This window comes from Nyctereutes procyonoides, unplaced genomic scaffold, assembly GCF_905146905.1.
Source record: "Nyctereutes procyonoides isolate TBG_1078 unplaced genomic scaffold, NYPRO_anot_genome, whole genome shotgun sequence".
In the NCBI taxonomy this organism is placed as follows: Eukaryota; Metazoa; Chordata; class Mammalia; order Carnivora; family Canidae; genus Nyctereutes; species Nyctereutes procyonoides.
Genome location: NW_026575140.1, coordinates 42,629,702 through 42,648,394, shown reverse-complemented (window position 1 = coordinate 42,648,394; position 18,693 = coordinate 42,629,702). Strand labels below are relative to the sequence as shown.

At 37.3% G+C, this 18,693-nt stretch overlaps 1 pseudogene; it reads right to left on the bottom strand.

Moving 5' to 3' along the window:
- Nucleotides 1-16,749: 16,749 nt before the first annotated feature.
- On the bottom strand, nt 16,750-17,500 carry LOC129497683 (MICOS complex subunit MIC26-like; annotated as a pseudogene).
- Nucleotides 17,501-18,693: the final 1,193 nt, after the last annotated feature.

The following is an 18,693-nucleotide window of genomic DNA, read 5'->3' as shown; positions in this document are numbered from 1 at the left end:
ACAAAGGCAGGCGCTAAACCGCTGCGCCACCCAGGGATCCCCAATAGCTTCTTTTAAACAGAGATTCTGAATCCTTCTGTGTTAAAATGTAAGCTGACTTAAAAACTATGATTTCAGTCTCATCTAGGTTCAATGTTACTGAAAGGGGGTGGGATTCATAATAATAGCTACTGTTTATTTATTGCTCTGTGCTAAGTACTTTCTTCACTAGCATTATCTTACTCAATCCTCACAAAAACCTATGAGACAGGAACAATTATTAGCCTTATTTTAGAGAAAAGGGAAATGAAATTTAGGGAAGTGAGGTAACATGGTTAGTCACATAGCCAGTTAAGGGCAGAGTTAATATTAGGACTCAGGTCAGTTTCCAAAGCGATTTGTACTTACCCCTGCATTATACCACCTCCACGCAGTATCTGGCTCTGTTCTGTCATGTGTTAGCTCTATGTATAATCTTCTCAGTAAGTCATTCAACCTCTCCAAATTCAGTTTGCTCATCTTTGTAATGGAAATAACAGTACCCACCAGACAGGCTTATATGTGAAAGTATGTATAACAATGAAACCCTATATACAACTGGTTATTATTATTATGTTAAAAAAAGATGGTTTCAGCTGAAGCCAACAACAACAGTTGCCACATAAATCTTTAAAAGCATCATTTTCTTAATGACTTTACATTTTTAATACTCTAAATGACTGCCTGTTCCTAATAGAACAAGTCCAGATCTCTCAGCCTAGAAGGAAGTGTGGCCACTCTTTATCTATTCAACTTATGGCCTAATAGGGACATAACTTTCATAGAACCCAGACGGTTTTTTCACTGTTACCTTTTGTGGTAGGTTGGATAATGGCTGTCCAAAGATGTCTTTATCCTAATCTCCAGAGCTCAGGGAACCTGTGAATATTACTTTACATAATGTAAATACACTTTACATAAGAAAAGGGACTTTGCAGATATGATTAAGTTAAGGTTCTCTCTCTCTCTCTTTTTTTTAAAGATTTTATTTATTTATCTGACAGAGAGAGAAAGAGAGAAAGAGCACAGCACAGAGGGGAGCAGCAGAGAGAGAGGGAGAAGCAGGCTCCTACACATGGCTCAATCCCAGGACCCTGGGATCATGACCTGAGCTGAAGGCAGACGCTTAACCAACTGAGCCACCCAGGCACCTCTCAATTAAGGTTCTTGAGATGAATGGATAATCCTGGATTTTCTGCACTGGCCTAGTGATATAATCATAAGGGTTGTTATAGGAGGGAGGCAAGTGGATCACTGCCAGTGGCAGGAGATGTGACAGCAGATTCAAGAAGGTGGAGTGATGCAAGGAAGGGGCCAAGAGACAAGGAATTCAGGTGGCCTCAGGAGCTGAAAAAGGCAAGAAAATACGTTCTTCCCTGAAGCTTGTAGAAGCAACACAGCTTTGCTGGCACCTTGATTTTATGGACTTTTGACCTTGACAACTATAAGAATAAACTTGTTACTGTTTTACACTGCTAGGTTTGTGGTAACTTATTTTAGAAACAATAGGAAATTAATTCATTTTTTACACCACGATTATTCCTTCTGCTGCCCAGGCTTTTACCCTCACCTGAAATATCCTTTTCTTTCTCCCTTTACTTTTCTAAAACTTATTTCATGCTTAAGTCCCATCTAAAACCTATGGCAGATAAATTGTTTACCACAGAATCAACTGACCACCTGACCACAGTTTGAATGTATTGTGCATTAATTCATTGATTCCTCAAATATTTAGTCAACACCTACCAGGTGCTAAAGACATACGCCTTCAAGAAGCTCTTGGTCTAGAAAAGGAGGCAAAAGTAACTCACTGATCCAGAAATGAGAAAGGTGGCTAGGGGAGACTATGTATGTGGAGGGGGACCTGACCTCTATCGAATGGGCACAGAAGGCTTCATGGACAAGATGGCAATTGGGAGGAGTTTAGAAGCTTTAGATCTCGAATTGTTCAGGTTTCCAAGATTAGCATTTCCAAAAGGATTGGAGAAGAAGAATAGTAGAATGGTTAAGAGTATGGTCAGAGGTTAGCACATCTGATTTCAGAACTGAACTCTGACACTTTTCTGGTCAGTTTCTCCATTCATAAAATAGAAATGGTGGTAATATTACTACCTACTCCAGCAGATGTAACCCATTTATAATAATGCCAGTTACATATTAAGCATTAAGTGTTTATTAATTGTTTATTATTATTTAAATTCCTCAAGGGTGGGTACTTCTGTCATATTGGTCTCCTTTTGCATTTATACAGTGTTAGAAACGTAAACATGGTCTTTGAGAGCAGGTCTATCTATCTATCTAACATTATCTATCATCTATCTATAATTTTAAATGCAGTTTTATATACTTGCATGGCAACACGATGCTTGGCACATAGCAGATACTTTATGAATCGAAACTGTCTTGAAATGAAGCACCAGAAAAATCTCATTTGTAGTTTCACAGTTAAATAGTAATGCTTATTTTCTTGCTCCCTTCATGTAATCACCTTCTAGGTGTTTGGATTGGGACAGTCATCATTTTTATAACGAACTTCACACTTAAGGTATTGCATAGTGGAAGAGATGGGATTACCTTAAAGCTAAAGGCAGATTTATTGTGAAGCTAATAAAGTGCAAGTACTGCATGGGCCCCTTCACCGGCCTTGTACCTAATTTTGTATTTGTAGTATTGTATACTTTTTCTTCTCAAACATAGTCCCTAGTCCCTATATTATATATGCTTCATGCCCCACAAAATGTAAATTTTTCCCTGTTTAGGAGCTAAACATGTGAACTCTGAAGCTAGACTGCCTGAATTCAGAACTGGCTCTGCCATTGACTAGCTGTACAGTCTTTCTGGCTTTCTTATTTGGAAAATGGAGTTGATAATAATGTAATGTTTCCTACTTCATAAGATCATTGAAAGGATCAAGTAAACTAATTTTAGTAAGCATCTAGTAAAAGTTAGCAATATTTTAGGTTATGGAGAACTTTAGGAAGTTTCCAAGGCTGTTAAGGTAAGAATAGCAGTTTTGAGAGTAGATTACAGTAGAAGCTTCATAAGGGCAGGAACCATCTTGTCTTGTTCACCTCTCTATTCCCAGAACCTTAAAAAGTCAATGCATATTGAATTATTAATCACTCTGCCAGGTTGCTTCACTTATTACACAGTACTTCATGGTCTTTTATTTTTTTTCTGTCATATCTCTCCAAGTAGATTGTGATAATCATAGCTTACAATTATATAATACTATGTAGAATTATTCATTCTTCCAATAAATACTTATGGCATGTGGTAGGTACACAATAAAATATTTATTGAATTGAATCATGACTAACCTGTTCAAATGCAAAGAATTCAGATCTAGTCTTTTCTAACTTTTTTTTTTTGTAAAATCTACACGGCAAGTTTAAGGCGCATTTTTGCATGGTGAAATATACGCTAACTATATAAATAGATGAATCAATACATTGAATACAGAGAGACAGCATTGTTGTCCTCTCTGTCACTGGGTTATTGATCATCTACTTTGCATAAGCACCTGCTCTCTAGGGTATAGCGCAGGTGGGCTCAGAAGGGAAAGACAGGACACATAGTAGTACAGTAGAAAGGCATTGATTTAGTAATCAGGGAACCTTGACTGTACTCAGTTTGTCCTCTGTATCCAGTTCCATGACCTTGGGCAAATCACTTAACCTCTCTGAGACTCACTTTGCTCATCTATAAAAAGGCATTAGTTATATTAGCATGAGCTACTTTATAAGATTGTTGTATTTAATCATGTATTTTGTGTAAAAGTACTTTGTATTTTGTGTCTAAGACTACTGTATAAAATAAGGAATATTTGAAAAAGGAATGAAAAGAGCCAAAGAACATATACAAAATGGGTGGAAGAGAAAGTTATTCAAAAGGAAAATTCTAGATATAGAAAATAGGCAAAGCAAATCGTGTGTGTGTATAAATAAAATATATGTGGCAAGAAGAAAAACAATCATAAAATAAAATAAATATTTAAAAAAAGAACTACCCTGGGGTGCCTGGCTGGCTCAGGCTGTAAAGCATGCGACTCTTTTTTCTTTTTTTTTTTTTTTTCAGTTTTATGCCTTTATTTGACAATCAGCGATTCGTTCTCATCCACATTAACAGTCCGTAGATTTTTGAAAGTGATGACAAGTACGTAGGTAACCAGCGTGTAGAGCTTGTTTGGTGACTCTTCATCCGTGTTACGTTTTCTGGACAACTGCGCACGGATATGGTATGGAACATCCCTTATTCCTTTGGCCCAGACAGCCTTGTTGAGCCTAGTGTCAATGCGCACATCTGGAGTTCCCATCTCCTTCATGGCAAATTTCCAGGCTCTTTGAGTGCCCGAGGGGTATGCTTCTTGAAACCCACTCCATGGATACGCTTGTGAATATTGGTGTATTCTCTGGTCACTACCTCCTTGGTGGCAGAACGGCCCTTCTTCTTCTTGCTACCCTTCTTTGCGGGAGCCATTCTGTCGGGCCCTAGTTGGAAAGCAAACATGCGATTCTTGATCTCTCATGGTTGTGAGTTCAAGCCCCGTATTGGGCATAGAGATTACTTTTCAAAAAACTGCCACAGGTGTTTACTAAATGAATTAGTAATTCTTTTTTTAAAATTTTATTTATTCATGAGAGACACACAGAGAGAGAGACAGAGAGAGAGAGGCAGAGACAGAGGCAGAGGGAGAAGCAGGCTCTTCTCAGGGAGCCCAATGTGAGACTCCATCCCTGGACCCGGGGATCATGCTCTGAGCCAAAGGCAGGCACTCAACCACTGAGCCACCTAGGTATCCCTAAATGAATTAATAATTCTATGTAGAATTCTAAGGAGATAAGGCAGAAAAATAAAAGCATAATGAGGAATTTAAAATAATGTGTCATAAGTAAAAAGTTTGGCATGATGGTTAAAGATACAAAATATATTTCTTCAAAATATATTCTAAATTTGACCATTTTTCACCACCCTCCACTATCTTTTACTTGTACTATTGTAAAGTATTTCTAACAGATCTTTTTGTTTCTACTCTTGCCCACCCCCTACAGTTTTATTTTTCACACAATGAATAGCATGATCTTTCAAAAATGCATATTTACATCACTCCCTTACTTCAAATCATCTGTTGGCTTCTCATTTTATATATAATAAAACTCAAGCATCTTATGATGGTTTATGAAGGCCTGTGTAATCTGGCCCCTGCCTACTTCTTTCCAACCTAGTCTTTTATCACACTCCCCCTTGGTCACTATGTTCCAACCACAATGGTCTTGCTCTTCTCAATGGATGAAACTTTTTCCTGCCTCAGGGCCTTTACACTTTCTCTTTTTTTCTGCCTATTCTGCTCTTTCCCTAAATATTTGCATGGCTTTCTTCTTGTCATTCAAGGCACAGCTCAAATGTCCCCTCTATATTTAGCAATTCCCTGGCCATCTAAGATTGCCTCCTCAAACCCTTTTTTTACCTCTCTCTGAAAATTGTAGAATTCATTTGTTAATTTACATGTCTATTATAATTGTTTCCTGTTTCCCCTTGAAAAATAAAACCATCAGAAGGGTGATAACTTTATTTTGTCTTTATTCCAGATTCTGTTTTTCTAGTCTTCATTATAAAGTTCTCTTTTCTCTTTCTTTTAGGATTTTTACTTACCACTTTCTTCATTCCCATTTTCATATACCTTATCATACCCAATTTCTCCCATTTAGGAAGGTTAAATCAGTTTTGGAATTCATAGGGCCCTGCTATCCTAGTCATTTTAAAAGAACAGTGTGTTTTCATACAGAGGATTCACATTCCAAAGTTCCCTGGCTCATTCAAAAAACCATTGAAATAACAAATATTTTTGCCAAAATTATACATGCCATAATAATTGGCTCATTCACTTCTTAGAATTCTGTGAAACATTGCCCCATAACAGTGTTGCTTTGCCATGTGGGGTGTGTGTGTGTGTGTGTGTGTGTGCATGTGTGTGTTTGTGTGTATACTCATCTAGGAATGTGTGTACGAATTGACACTATTCTTGGAAAGAGGCATATGCACTTACAGCACACTCACCTTTCATCATGCCCCACATTGTTGTATTTATTTTATCCTAAATAACTGGAATGAAAATGTTTATTTTTATCTTAAACGAAAGAGGCTGCATCTCTTTGGCATAGCCCTTACTAAGTCCTGCCCATTTGCCTGCTTGCCACAGATTGGCAAGGCTACATCTTGGGTTCTGGGTTTAGCTATTCTCTCTCTGTTGCAATCCATTTTTCTCCTCTGTTGCCTAATATAACATAATGTGCAGAAAATCCCTGGCACTATTTCCTGGGTATATATTTTGAATTTTTTGGACTTTTCAGGTCTATTGAGCATTCTCATCCCTTCTCTATGCTCCTGTAACTTCATGTATATGCCATACTTAACACATTGCTTTTCCTCAGTTTTGCAGGTCTCATATCTCTAGCCTTTACCTACCACTGCCTAGCTTAGAATGGGTTGTCAGTTATGTTTGTCAAACAAATGTGTTGTGACTATTTTTTTATTTTCCTTTTGAGATTTTGATCATTTGGTTTGAGTATCCACATTTCTACAGGTATAATCAAGTGTAAAGGGGATATGTGTTAGTCTGACTTTCGGAGAGAAGACTCTCCCCACAAGACAGATGTCTCTGACTATGCAGTGCAGCTTGCCCATGTAAACCTCTTGCATTGTTTGGAGATTCTATCCCATGCCAAGAATCTAACCACCCACAAGCAGGCACATTGCTGTCCAAACAGATGGACAAGGGAGATAGGCAGGCCAAAGCCCATGGATGAATATGAAATAAATCAGTGCAGAGAAGCCAAGAGTGTTGGAAATGAATGCTAGTCCTTGCCATGCAGTTTCCAACATAGGGATGGACCAGTGTGGTTGAGGTTTTGACATGAGCTGCAAACAAAGGAAAAGGTAAAAGTGTGACAGAGAGAATAATGAGGTGAATATTTTAGCAGGTGTATGAAAGGCCCCAAGAACATGAGTTGTCTGAAATGTTCAAGTCGCCTTAGCAAGGGGAGTTCATATTATCTTCAGCTAGGTCAGTTCTGAGAATCCAAATTTGTCCAATCACCCACCAACAGTCACTTAGTCATTCAGTCAACAGATATTTATTGAGCATCTAACATGTTCCAGACTCTGGTAGGTAGTAGGTAGGTAGGTAAACATCCAGGAACAAAATTCACATAGTGTCTTTCCAGTAAGAATGTACATTCCATAATTAATTACATAATTAGTTATTAATTACAGTTTTAAGTGCTATGAAGGAGAAGTACAAGGAACTAAGATGATATATAATGGAGGCTCTTAGTGTGGAGGATCTGGAAAGATGTCTCTGAGGAAGTGATACTTAGGTTGAAATCTGAAGAATGTATGGAAGTTGAAGTGGGAGTGGGGTGTGGTGGGGCAGAGAACAGAACATTCTTGAGATAATAATATCCATCTTATAATGTGTCTTTGAAGTGGTAATTAGCTGTTCAAACTCTTTAGAAGGAGAATTCATTCCCTCCAGAGGCAACACTTGGATTGCTCCGTCAGTAAGGTCTTTATTTTGAACCAAAATCTGTCTTCTGAAGTACCTGACATTTGGTCTTATATTTATTTCTTGGGACCTTGTAGAACAAGCCAACTGCTTCTTGGAATAGCGTGTTGTTTGTTTGTTTGTTTTTTTAGATTTTATTTATTTATTCATGAAAGACACACAGGGAGAGGCAGTGACATAGGCAGAAATAGAAGCAGGCTCACTGCAGGGGCCCTGATGTGGGACTGGATCCCAGGACCCCGGGTATCATGACCTGAGCCAAAGGCAGATGCTCAACCACTGAGCCACCCAGACAACTCCAAGCAGTGGTGTTCTTTAAGCCTTCTCTGCTACAGAAAAGTTATGTAACTTCTATAAGCTTCAGATATTTTTTTTTCATCTATAATTTGAGCTGGTTAATAGTATCTACCTCACAGAATTGGTGTGAAGATTACACAAAAGAATCTGTATGAAGTGCTTGGTTTGATGCCTGGAACATACTGTTAGCCAAGTGCTCAATAAATGTCAACTATCATCATGATTGTTATTATACAAAAGTCTTGTGTACTTGTCTTTATCATTGGGTTGTAATCTTCTTAAGGGTTTGAACTATGGAGAGAGCATGGGTTTTAGAATCAGGCAAATTTCAAAGTCTGCCTCTAATATGTACTACCCATAGGTATGTAACCAATTATTGTAAAAATGTATTTTTTTGAAGATTGTAAAAATGATATCTGTCATTATTGCTCAAAATTATTGCAAGGAATAAAAGAGATAATCTGAGTAAAGATACCAGCGCAATACTTTGCATTTAGTAATTAGTGCTCAATTAATGTGTACTTCCTTTCCTTTTTATGGTCCCACAGTGATTTCCTTAGAACATAGTTGCTTACTTGTGCATTTATAATTCAACACCCACTGACTTCCAAAAAGCATTGGGCCTATTATGTAGTAGCTAATAAATATTTGTGAATGAATGAAATGGGCAAATGAATGAAATTTGCCTTCTTAACAGCCTTTCTCATATGGGAACAAATGAAGATTTTCCCAGCAAAAAGCAGAAGCTCAGTGTCTTATAGATGAAGACTGGGAAGATTGCAGAAGACCCATCCAGGTACTGAGGCTGGTCTTCTGGGGCCAGGAACTCTGCTCATGCCTCAAGCTACCTGTAATAAAACGTCCTATGTCTGCCACCTGTCTCAGAGATCTGTCCTGAGGATTAATGAGATAACTTCTGAAGAGCCTTGCAAAGCCTTTGGAAGGAAATTACAGGTTAAAATCTCATTCCACAGAATTTGGCTACTGAGAATATTATTATTATTATTATTATTATTATTATTATTATTTTTACTGAGAATATTATTGAATAATAAATCTGTGCTCAGGTTGTAGTAGATAGCTTTAAAAATTATTATTTTGAGGGACGCCTGCGTGGCTCAGAGGTTTAGCACCTGCCTTTGGCCTAGGGTCTGATCCTGGAGTCCCGGGATCAAGTCCTGCGTCAGACTCCCTGCATGGATCCTGCTTCTTTCTCTGCCTGTGTCTCTGCTTCTCTCTCTCTCTCTCTTTCTCTGTCTCTCATAAATAAAATTAAAAAAAATTATTATCTTGTTATGGGCACCTGGCTGGCTCAGTCGGTAGAACATGTGACTCTTGATCTCAGGGTTGTGGGTTTGAGCCCCACATTGCATGTAGAGATCACTAAAAAGAATAAAATCTTAAAATAGTTATTTTTGGATATTCTTTACAGCCACTTTTAGAGACTGAATTAGCCTGCGGGACACATTCTTTCTCAGGTCCTCACACTTTTAACAGTCACTCTAGAACAGTCTCAAAGACCCTTGAGGATTGTCTGTTATCACCTTGGTCTTTGTTAAAAATACAATTTCCTGGGCTACAACTTCAGAACTACAGATTTGCAAGACTCCAGGAAGCACCATTTATATGCAATACAATGTGAATGGTGCCCCCTGGTGTTGTTCAATGTGGTAGCAATGCTTACCTGAGACTAATTGAATGGGGATTTTTACATTTTTAACAAGCAGTTCAGGCACATTAGCATTGAGAACCACTGTCAACATTCAAAAGAGTGTGATTGTTGTTTCCTTTATAGGTTAGAGGGATGGGAGGTTCCTACGGGAGAAGGGAACAGCTGAATAATAATAAGCTCTTCACACTTTCACCCTATATCTGAGTAGTAATAAACAAATTAGGAAAATAATAGCTAACATTTATTAAGTAAATTTACTGATGTCAGGCAAGGGAAAGGCACTTTATAGGCATCTCATTTCATCCTTACAATAACATCTTGAGGTTCTTATTATCTCCACATTATAAATGAGTAAAATGAAGTTCAGAGAAAATAGTTCTGGTATATAATAAGTTTTCAAGAATGTTAACTATTTTTTTAAGATTTTATTTTTAAGTAATCTATACACCCAATACAGAGCTCAAATTTACAACCTCGAGGTCAAGAGTCGCATGCTCTAATGACTGAGCCCGCTGAGCACCCTATGAAATGTTAACTATTATTATAAATGTATCTGTGAAAATACTTCTTAAAATGTAAACCCACTGCTTTAACATCCAGATAAGAGCAGCAGCATTGATGATAAATGCTGATAGGAAATGGGCAGTAGGATAGACTTAGGTGGGCAGGGTCTGAGGGTGACAGTTACCTATGGAAAGGAGAGTAATGAGGTGAGGAGGAGTTGAATAAAAACTTGTTTTATCCAGTCGACCTTTTCTTTTTTCGCAAGAGTAGAAGAGGAAACTTCATTCTTATTATCTCATGCAAAACTGCAGGTTTTATAGTGTTTGTCTATATGGGATAAGTAGTAAATTTTGGGTTAGCCTATTATTGTACTTCTTTCAGAAAATCTATTCTAGTAAACTCACAAGTGAACTCTTGGAACATAATCTATTCATAAATGTGAACTATGACAGGGCATATCCTATATGAGCCCTTTGCATTGTGCACATTTAAGCAGAGGCTAGGGCAGCCTGGGTGGCTCAGCGGTTTAGTGCAGCCTTCAGCCCAGGGCCTGATCCTGGAGACCCGGGATCGAGTCCCACGTCAGGCTCCCTGCATGGAGTCTGCTTCTCCCTCTGCCTGTGTCTCTGCCTGTGTCTCTCTTTCTGTGTGTCTCATAAACAAACAAACAAACAAATAAATAAAATCTTAAAAAACAAAAACAAAAACCGGAGGCTTTGAATACTCAGAGTGGGCAGGAGTTGGGGGGGGGGAGAATATTTAGAGAATTAGAGTTTCATTTAGAATTCCATTATGGCAGAGATCACCAGCAGTCTTTTAAAATATTATCCTCTTCTTCCTGGATCCAGAGCTTGACTATATTTTTGGGTTTCTCTTGCAATTAGATGTGGATGGCTATGTGATGTGGAATTTGAGAGGAAGTGACATATATCACTTTCAAATTGGGCTACAAACCCTTCCACTCATACCCCTTATGCCCTTCCGACTTCTGGCTGACTGGAGTGATGATGCCCAGGGCAACCTTGGAAGCCAGGTGTTGAAGTTGGCAAAGCTGTTATCCTTGAAAGGTTATGGAGCAAGCCACCTCTGACCTGAATTCCTTCCCTGGACTGTTATGTGAGAAAGGATAAACTTTCTTTAAAAAAAAAAAAAAAAAAAACAACATCCTCTGTATTTAAGGGATCTGTTACTGCAACTTAATTTTATCTAATAAATACATCGGTGGAGACATTATCTTTAATCTTTGTCTAACTCTATGCTTTTGTTTGTAGAAAAGACTCTGAATATTTTGTGATTTTTTCCCCCTTAATTAAGTAAAAGATTTTTTTATGTTTTATTTATTTATTCATGAGAGACACAGAGAGAGAGAGAGAGGCAGAGACACAGGCAGAAGAAGCAGGCTCCATGCAGGGAGCCTGATTCAGGACTTGATCCCAGGACTCCAGGATCATGCCCTCAGCTGAAGGCAGGCACTAAACCCCTGAGCCACCCAGGGATCCCCAGTAAAAGATCTTTTAAGTAGATATTTAACCAATGGGAATGCTTACTGGGAATAAATAGCTTAAAAAAAAAAGAAGTGGAATTTTATGAATAAAGAAAGATTGGTCTTCTTTTTCAGTTTCACTACAAGTAAAATACTCAGTTTAAATCAATGCCATTGCCTCAGGTTGATGTTTAATATGGGGAAAAAAAAGAACCAAATTAATTGTAAATACATTTTCAATTTGTGATTGTCATTTGTAACTAAGTATGCCTTACTTTTCTATCAACAAAATAATTGAGTACTAAATGCCAGGCTAGGGGCTGAAGAAATATCGTGAATATGGAGTTTATTCAAGATTGTGTATATCAGGGGTGCTTGGGTTGCTCAGTCTGTTAAGTGTCTAACTCTTGGTTTCAGCTCAGGTCTTGATGTCAGCTTCTAGAGATTCAAATATGAATAAGATATTCTCTTAAGAAGTTGAGGAGCACATGCTCTGGTAAATAAGCATAATGACTTTATAAATGTTTCACTTTTAAAAAGGGAGAGGTTTTCTTGTTTGTTTTTTTTTTTTTTTTTTTTTTTTTTTTTTTTAAGTGATGGGGATTTTGGTTTTCTTGTTTTTAACCAGCAATGACTATTTGCCCATCCAGTAGCTTTATAGCAACTATTAGGGTGCTGACAGGTAATTAATTCAGAGAAGCAAGGATTCTGGTCTTGTTCATTGCTAAGTAATGTTTGTTGTCTATTGAGTGATGGAAGGGGAGACTAAATGGGTCATCTAGTCCAGTAAAGCATCTGATACTTATAACTCCTTCAGAACATCCCTGCGAATGATACTTCAGTCTGTTTGAATATATCTGGAGAAGGAAACATTTTCACCTCTGAAACACACCCAACTTTGAACACATCTTATGTTAAAAGGTTATTTGTAAAAAATGAGATACAAAATGATAATGGATTTTTTTTAAATTTTTTTAAATTTTTATTTATTTATGATAGTCACACACACACACACAGAGAGAGAGAGAGAGAGAGAGAGAGAGAGAGGCAGAGACGCAGGCAGAGGGAGAAGCAGGCTCCATGCACTGGGAGCCCGACGTGGGATTGGATCCCGGGTCTCCAGGATCGCGCCCTGGGCCAAAGGCAGGCGCTAAACCGCTGCGCCACCCAGGGATCCCCAATAATGGATTATTTTTAAGGAAAAGATGATAGAGTCCAATCATTTTTAGTCCTTGCAATATTATCACTAATAAATGCTTCCTAAGTACTATTCTTGGTATTGTGATCTGGACTATGGCAGAAGAAGCAGGTGATTACATATTTCTTTCAAAGAGATTGTAGTCAAGTTAGAGAGACAAGCAAGATATGTACCTCAGGCATGCTTCTGCCATAAGATATTTGCGTTTGCTGTTTCCTCTGTCTGAAATCCTCTTCGCTCAGATATAGCACGGTCTACCTCCTCACCTCTTCGGGTGATATCCTTAAGTGTAGGCCTTTGCTAACTACCCTATTTAAAATTGCACCATCTCCCCTAACAACCCAGTATTCTTTATTTCCTGTGCCTTATTTTTTTCCATAGCACTTATTATTTGGTGTATCATAAATATTTAAAATTTTTTTCTTCATTATCTGTCTTCTTCCATTATTAGAATGTAAGCTTCATGAAGATAAGAATTTTTGCTTGCTTTGGTAATTGTTGGCAAAGAGTAATACTCAATAAATATTTTTTGAGTATTGTAGAATGAATATGTACATGGACATACAAACATAATCTAAAGATGTATATAATTACTGTCAAATGAATAGTATAAATAATATATGCTCTGCTGATTAAGTGTAATTCCCCTCTATCTCATCAAGTATTAGTTCATTCCCAAGATGATTCTCAGACCTTTAAAAAAATTCTTAATTTTATTGTATAACAGTATGTTATTTTTATTACCATTTTGACAAAAATACTTTTGTTTTTATTAAAAATATTTTCATATTATGACAGGGTACATATGCATTGCTGATAATTTGGAAGCATGGAAAGTTACAAAGAAGAAAATACATATGAATTCATAACTTTAAAAATATGCATATGCATATATTCAGTAATGTATAACAGGGTGACTATACTTAATAATATTTTATAGTACATTTGTTTTGGAGAGGGAGAGTGTTTGCACACGCGAGTAGGCTGAGGTGGGTGGGGTGGAAATAGAGGGAAAGGGAGAGAATCTTAAGTAGGCTCCACACCCAACAGAGTCCCATGTGAAGCTCAGTCTCACGACCCTGAGGTCATGACCTGAGCCAAGATCAAAAGTTGGACACTTAACCAACTGAGCTATCCAGGTGCCCCATTATTTTACTGTATATTTGAAAATTGCTAAGGGAGTACATTTTAAAGTTTTCATTTGAAATAAAAAATGTAGCTATGTGTAGTGATGGATGTTAACTAGACTCATTGTGATAATCATTTCAGAATATATATAAATATCAAATCGTTATGTTGTACGCCTGAAACGAATCTAATGATATATGTCAATTATAGATCCAAAAATATATATAGTAAAATATTTTCTTAAGGAAATATGTATTTGTTTTGCTATTAAGATTCATTCTTTTCCTCCTTCAATTTTTATATTTTGAAAAATTTTAGTCTTATAGAAAAGTTGAAAGATCTTGGAACTTCTTATTTTTTTATTTTTTAAAAATATTTTATTTATTTATTCATGAGAGACACAGGGGGGGAGAGAGAGAGAGAGAGAGAGAGAGAGAGAAGCAGGCTCCATGCAGGGAGCCTGATGTGGGACTCAATCTCTGGTCTCCAGGATCAGGCCCTGGGCGGAAGGCGGCGCCAAACCACTGAACCACCCGGGCTGCCCGATCTTGGAACTTTTTAAAAAAAGATTTTATTTATTTGAGAGAGAGCTAGCAAGAGAGAGAGCACAGGCAGGGGAGAAGCAGGTTCATGAGCTGGGAGCCATGCATGGGGCTTTATCTCAGGACCCTGGGATCATGACCCGAGCTGAAGGCAGACACTTAACCAACTGAGCCACCCAGGCACCCCAGATCTTGGAACTTTTAAAAGGTTTTGCTTTCCATAAAGGCATTAATGTAAGCAATGTGTAAGTTTGTTCATTTTACCTCATTCTGTTCCAAAATGAGTGTTAACAATGAAACAAATATTGATTCATCTGATGGATAAGGAAAAAAAGATTTGTTACTGTATTTTATTTATTAAAGATTTTATTTATTTTTTCATGAGAAACACACAGAGAAAGAGGCAGAGACACAGGCAGAGGGAGAAGCAGGCTCCATGCAGGGAGCTCCCCAGGATCACGCCCTGGGCTGAAGGCTCCCCAGGATCACACCCTGGGCTGAAGGCAATGCTAAACCGCTGAGCCACCCGGGCTGCCCCCTTATTACATTTTAAACATAGCTCTTCTTTCTCATATTTGAAACAGATTTTTTTTCTAATTTATTGATTTGTTTTTCTCCAGATTATTAAGTTTTTCCTTTTTAAAAATTTGTCATCAAATCTTTGGACTTGTTTCTTCCATTAATCTGAAGAATTCTTCCCAATTTATTCACTTATACTTTTTTCTAATTTTTACCAGTCTCTTTGTTTATTGTTGTAGCTAACCATGGTATTCAAATGGAATTTATGTGTGTGTTCTAGGAGAATTCTTCTTTGAAGAACTTGTGGAATTCTTCTTTGAAGAACTTTGAATAACTTGTGGATTACGCTAGAATTTTGGGAGGAGCCCTTTCTTCAATTCCTGATTTACTACTGGAGAGACAGGACAATATACATCAGATAACTTATCTATGAACCATAGAAACATTTGAAAAAGTAGTGCAGACAATACACTGAAGAATAATTTGTCACAAGTAATTTCAGGCAGTCAAAAAACTAGGAGAGTATATGAATCATTACCTAAGAACTGTGAGGGGCAGGCATTTGAATCTAGTCGGTGGCTATTATTGAACAAGCTGTTCAATGAGATACAAATTTTATGCCAAGAGAGGCAAGTCTACAGAACAAATCACTCTGGTTTGTATCCTGGCTTCTGTAATATAGGTAACTTTTTCCATTGATCTTTGTGCTCTCAGTTTTTGCATCCTTTTCATACTGTCTTTAATCCTTAACTCTTGGTTGTACTAAATCATAGTATCTATAGGTGTGAAAAGTTTGGCTTCTGCAATTTACATGAACTGCTGGGATTGTAAATAAATCTGTAACATGGCACCGGTTGAAATAAAAATCTGCCATTGTTTGGGCTTCAGTGATTTGAAAGCTTGCATAGATTTTAAATATCTGAAGTCTTGGGGTACCAGGCTGGCTCAGTCCAGAGAGCATAAGACTCTTGATGTTGGGGGTTATAAGTCCAAGCGCCACACTGGGGGTAAAGTTTACTTCAAAAAACCCTGAGGTCTTGATTTCTAGTTGACAAATAAAAATGGAATTTTATTTAATAAAACTGCTTTTAACTATCAGGTAGTCTCTAGGAAAAATGTTGAAAGATCTCTTTCCCAAGATCTTTGCGTTCAGGGAAAGAGCATTTGTACTTTGTGTGTTTAGCACTATGGAAACTACTAAGGACCTAGTTACACCTTTCTTATCAATACCCCCAATTCCCAAATAAATATTGAGTCAGTTAAAGGAGAGAGGTAATAACATAATTCATTACACAATTTTTATGATGCAACTACTGAATATGTTTTACTTTAATTATTACAAATTTCTGAAATATAGTTATTATTTCCATTTTCTTGAGGAAATCAGAGGTTCAGAGAAACTTATAACTTATTCAAAGTCCTATGGCCATTTAGATGGGTAACTGGAATTTAAACTGGGATTTGTTGACCAAAATCCAGAGCATATGGTTTCTCTTCCACTCCATTCCACATTTGAACTTTTCTCAATAGGCAAACATCAAAATTCAAATACCTACGAAAACCAGGCAAAGGAGGTAGAACAGATCAATTAGGGACTAACATGAACTAGAAAGCTCATGCTTTGGTCAAAGACGGAAGCTGCTAATCAATTTCTGCAAGTCGTTGCTATGTTAGAATGTAGGTTTAATGTTTCTGGATCTTCTGACTTTTTATTTTTTTATTTTATTTTTTTAATTAAGAATTTTAATTATGTACATAAATAGCAACATGAGAACCAGGAGTTTGAATGCCGGACATTATCTGTAGGTGAAAGGATTTCCGATTAGTCCACTGGTAGTATGGCATCACCCAAGATAACAAAGAAGCCTGGTATAGTTTTTCCTGAAGAAGAAAGCCAATTTACTACATTCAGTACTGACTTCTCTGCCATTTTTCTGTAGAAAATGCATGGATTTCCCAATGTTTACCTATAACTGATTAAAATGGGCAGAGCATGGAGCATTCTACTTATTTCCAGGTGAATTCTTCACATTTCCTGGCTTTTGAAAGTTCTCCTTCCACAAATCTTCTACGACTATGTATCCTCGTAAACCCCAGTCATATAATTTCTCCCCACTGACCTGGACAAATACAATGGCTTGTTGTGGATAATCAAGAGAGGCAGCTAGTCCCATGAACCCAGGTGGATACACCAGCTTCTTTATTTTTGACCCTTTAGCCAAAAGAAGTCCAACAATGCCAGCAAAACCAATAACACCAAGTCTTGGAAAAAATCCAGGAGGCGCAGTTTGGAGATATTCATAGCTGTCTAACCCCCATTTGTTTGTGAGTACATTTCCTGACACCAACTTGTATATGGCTCACAATAATGTCGGAGATGTGAAATGCTTTCTTCAAGCTGGGCCCTTGGCTCCTCCACATATTTAGATTGACCCTCAGGAACCGAGTAGAGTGAAAGCTCATTAACCTTCACAGAAGTTTTGTGAGGTGAGTCCCTTTTAGGTGACGCATAGACTTTAAAGGTGAGCAGACTCAGGCTGGCTGACCCCACAGACCTCTGAATTACCTTGAACATGTTGCTGGCAGAGGTGGCTCCGGCCCTTCTGACTTTTTAAAAGAAGGCAAAAGCAGCGTTTTTTTAAAGCTTTTTTTTTGCATGATTTATTTATTTATTTTATAGAGAGGGAGGACATGAGCCAGGAGAGGTAGTGGGAGGGGGAAAGAGTCTCGAGCAGACTCTGCACTGAGTGCAGGGGCTCCAGGACATGGGGCTCTATCTCATGACCCTGAGATCACAACCTGAGCCCAAACCAAGAGTCCGCTGCTTAACTGACCTGTGCCACTCAGGCACCCTGGAAGCATCATTTTGACTTGAAATCTGTCAATGTTTAGATATTGCAAATTAATAAATTGTTTAACTGTGTGCACAAATAAGACATATCTGTTGGCCATATTTAATCCTTTATTCATACTTTGCTTTAACTAAGTACTTTCAAGTGTGACAAGGAATTAATTAGAACAGTGTTGTCCACTAGAAATATAATGCCATCTGCATATATAAATTTAAATTTTCTAGTAGCCACATTTAAAAAATAAAAGGTGAAATTAATTTTAATGATATATTATTTATATTATGTATCCCAAATCTTATTATTTTAATATATAATGAATATAAAATTATTAATGAGATATTTTACTTATGGCACATTTCAATTTTGTCTACCCATATTTCCAGTGCTCTATAGCCACATGTGGCTAGTAGCTACCATACTGAGCAATGTATAAGTATCTATAAATGTTTCCCAGGTAAGATCTGTTTATTTAGGAATTTCTTCTCCACCAAGAAACAATGTCCAACCCTAGCTGTTTTAGAGTTTGTTAAAGGCATTGTTTTTCTTCACCAAATGAAGGGGAATTTCCCATTCTTTCTAGAGTTGACAGAGTTGATTTGTTAGGATAAATTGGTGAACAAATTTACTTTAATATCTTAGGGATTTTGCATTGAGTAATTTATTAACAAACATGAAATTTGCTCAATAAATGTCAAGTAAACAAGAGAGTAAAGGATATGAGCTTTTCAAACCAGTAATTAACATTCTGAAGCATAGTATGAAAGTGTTTATAAATTCAATCCAATTAGTAGTTTATCAGGATTATCAATTTGCTGTTGTAATATAGCAATTCCACTTAAGGAGCCTCTGAATATCAAATTTATGAGTTTGGAATCGAAAGCAGTGTGGAGATTAAAAATTATATTCTTAGAGAACT